The sequence below is a fragment of the Osmerus eperlanus genome, chromosome 6, assembly GCF_963692335.1.
Source record: "Osmerus eperlanus chromosome 6, fOsmEpe2.1, whole genome shotgun sequence".
Classification (NCBI taxonomy): Eukaryota; Metazoa; Chordata; class Actinopteri; order Osmeriformes; family Osmeridae; genus Osmerus; species Osmerus eperlanus.
In genome coordinates, this window is record NC_085023.1 from 8,471,000 (window position 1) to 8,473,831 (window position 2,832).

General features: G+C 41.9%; 1 long non-coding RNA gene across 2 annotated transcripts; it reads right to left on the minus strand.

Moving 5' to 3' along the window:
• Nucleotides 1-1,302: 1,302 nt before the first annotated feature.
• LOC134022837 (uncharacterized) lies at nucleotides 1,303-2,305 on the minus strand. Of its 2 annotated transcripts, none has more exons than XR_009930686.1 (3): nucleotides 2,087-2,305; nucleotides 1,738-1,883; nucleotides 1,303-1,588 (listed from the first exon to the last, which is right to left on the minus strand). It is a non-coding gene; the product is annotated as an uncharacterized LOC134022837 (long non-coding RNA). The 2 variants fall into 2 exon arrangements; XR_009930685.1 differs by having other exon boundaries at nucleotides 2,066-2,305.
• Between the last annotated feature and the right edge of the window lie 527 nt (nucleotides 2,306-2,832).

The window sequence follows — 2,832 nt, forward strand, 5'->3', positions numbered from 1 at the left end:
ACCCATCAACCACTCTTGAGAGCAACATTTTGAAGCTGAAGTTTCAGCACCGCATTTCTAGATTTTCGCGACCACCAAAAGACCAAAAAGAGTGCAACCAAAGCAGTATTCCCCACAAATAGTACTTTCTGTCTTCAACTTGGTTGTTAACAGTTATATGTTTGGCAATCAGTGTAATTAGCTCATTGTTAGGTAAAGACAATCATATATCTCAGGGACTGCTTTGATAACACAGACTGGTCAGTGTTTTTTGACAACACACTTGATGAGGCTGTGGAGGCTTTGTCAGAATATGTGATGATGTTTGACCTGTAGCTCTTACATCAACGGTGATGAAGAGTTTTGAATGTCTGATACTTTTGCAACTACAAGAGACAGTCCAAAACCTGGCAGATCAACTCCAGTTTGCTTCCATGAAGAGTAGAAGTCTAGATGATGCTGCCCTTACATTGCTGCATCATGTACATTCCCATCTGGAAAAACTAAAAGGCTTGTGTTTGTGGAATATCTCTAGTGCCTTTAACAGAATGTAACCACATCTGTGGGGAATACAACTACTAAACATGTGTAAATCCTTGATTCATACTGCAGATAATCTAATTCCTAACACACACACTCCCCGGTCAAAATACTGCAATATACGTATTCTCTGATTAATTTCATTATATGCTCTATTATACATAAATATCAAAGTTAGCTGAGGAAATATAAGTTCAACTCTAATCTGTTATACTTTATTTGTGTGATGTGGGATGGATGGGGCTGCGGAGGATCCACCGCTTCCTTCTCATCTGCTGCTGGTGGTGAACATCTATGGTGGATGGATGGGCTGCATGAGGAGGCTTCCTTTGGTGTGGATGGGCATGCTAGGATGAACTGTTTTGTATTGGACATGACTCAAAACATTGAACACATGTCGGTGGATCAGATCATCTTTCATATACCTGTAAATACTGCACATGCCTGTGTGCATGCTACATTTTGTATGTGTCTGACACCACATCACTACTGCAGGAAAATATTGATTATCTGTTCCGGTCCATGGTTATCCAATTCAATAGGTGGCAATCACAGAAATCTAGCTTCTACCAGATCCTGTTCTAAGCCTGGACGGACTGTCTGGCCTCAGCATTTAGTAATTCTGCACTTGTTGCTGAAAGCGTGGAGAAACACAAGGAAGCTGTAACCATCAATGCCACCATGGATGACTATCCATCCTGCACCTGAAATCACAAAAAACATAACATTGGACTTTGTCACATTAAGCATGAATATTTCAAGGTGCTACTACTGTATCAATAACCAAAGTAGCAGCAACATCATAAAACTATTCTTATCCACATATCCATGTCAGTTCTTGCTCTAGTTGATAAACAAGTGAGCTACCTGATAGCGTTTGAGATGTTACAACCTACAGTTTCAATAACCAATATATACCAAGAAAATTAGTGAGTGAGCGAGCATCTACCTTTAGTCTGTAGTTTCCATCGATGTGTCATAAAGAATTCAGAGCAGCAACACTGTACCTTCTGTGCAGCCTCTGCGACATTGATGGGAAGGCAGCTGCCCTCAGGTTAATGCAAAGTGCCTGACAAGACAGAAAGATTGACAATGCCCAGATGAGACAATGTATCACTAGAGAACTTGATTATTGACAATCCATTCATGCCAAAATTGTGGAAACCATGCATTTAAAAGCTTTGCATTTCATAGCATTCAACCCCAAGCACAACTGACCTTAGATGTGGTTTGAGTGTAGAATGGAACATGTGGAGAATATCTGCCATCTATCATCAGACCCCTCAGTTGCTCTCCGGTGATGTGATAATGAGGAGCACCTCTAGCTCCAGTCCAAGTCAATGGAGCCTGGTAACCGGAACTGGCTGCAACAATAATACAATGCTGTGCTTAGAACATTTAAGACACTGTAACTTGCACAGGCTCCAGGCATGCACTGTTAAATACCACTGGAATTTAACACCAATGGACACAAAAATACAATGGCAACTGCAATGGGCAGCAAGTGAAAACAACTCAAAAGACTATCTGAGCTGTGAGCACCCACCCCCACTGAAATGGTTCCCACCTGGTTGTGCATGCCGACCATGGGTGCGACTTTCCTGCATGAGCTCGGACACTTCAGCTATCAGGCCGTCTGCTGAAGCAACATTTAAGAGCGTACCCCTTTGCCCACTCTAGGCTTCGCTGCATTGTTTCCATCCTGAAAGAAGACAATGGTGTTAAAGTAGACAAGGCTATAGTTTTTGTTGTTGTATCTAAACCAGTAATAATTTATCGACCATATGTATCTCATAAGAACGTGAACAAATAGTCGAATACATCGCCTAGGTTGAAGGTTGAGCTTGCTTGCCTTCAGCAGTGGTTTTGCCTCAAAATACCAGCTAGCTAGACTAATCGACTTTAGGTAACAACAAAAAATGAATCTCAAGAATGTGCAGCACTGGAGCCTACTGTAACTGATTACTGAGGATAGCATATGGTTGGGGGTTGAGGCTAACTCGTTTAGCTAGCTACATAACTAGGGGACAGATAGTTGGATATGGACTGTCCAGCCTTAACCCTTGTGTTATCTTCGGGTCGTTCTGACCCATCAGTCATTGTGACCCACCGTCGTATTGCGACAACTTTACCGCATACAAAAACAAAGTGAAGCATTTTCTTTTAACCGTTGGGCTGTCTCAGACCCCCCACATTGCGAAGGTTAAAAGAAAATTATTTTTATTTGTTTTTGTATTGGGTAAAATTGGGTAAACACAACGATGGTTCGTTATGAACCTTTGGGTCATGTGACCCGAAGGCAGCACGAGGGTT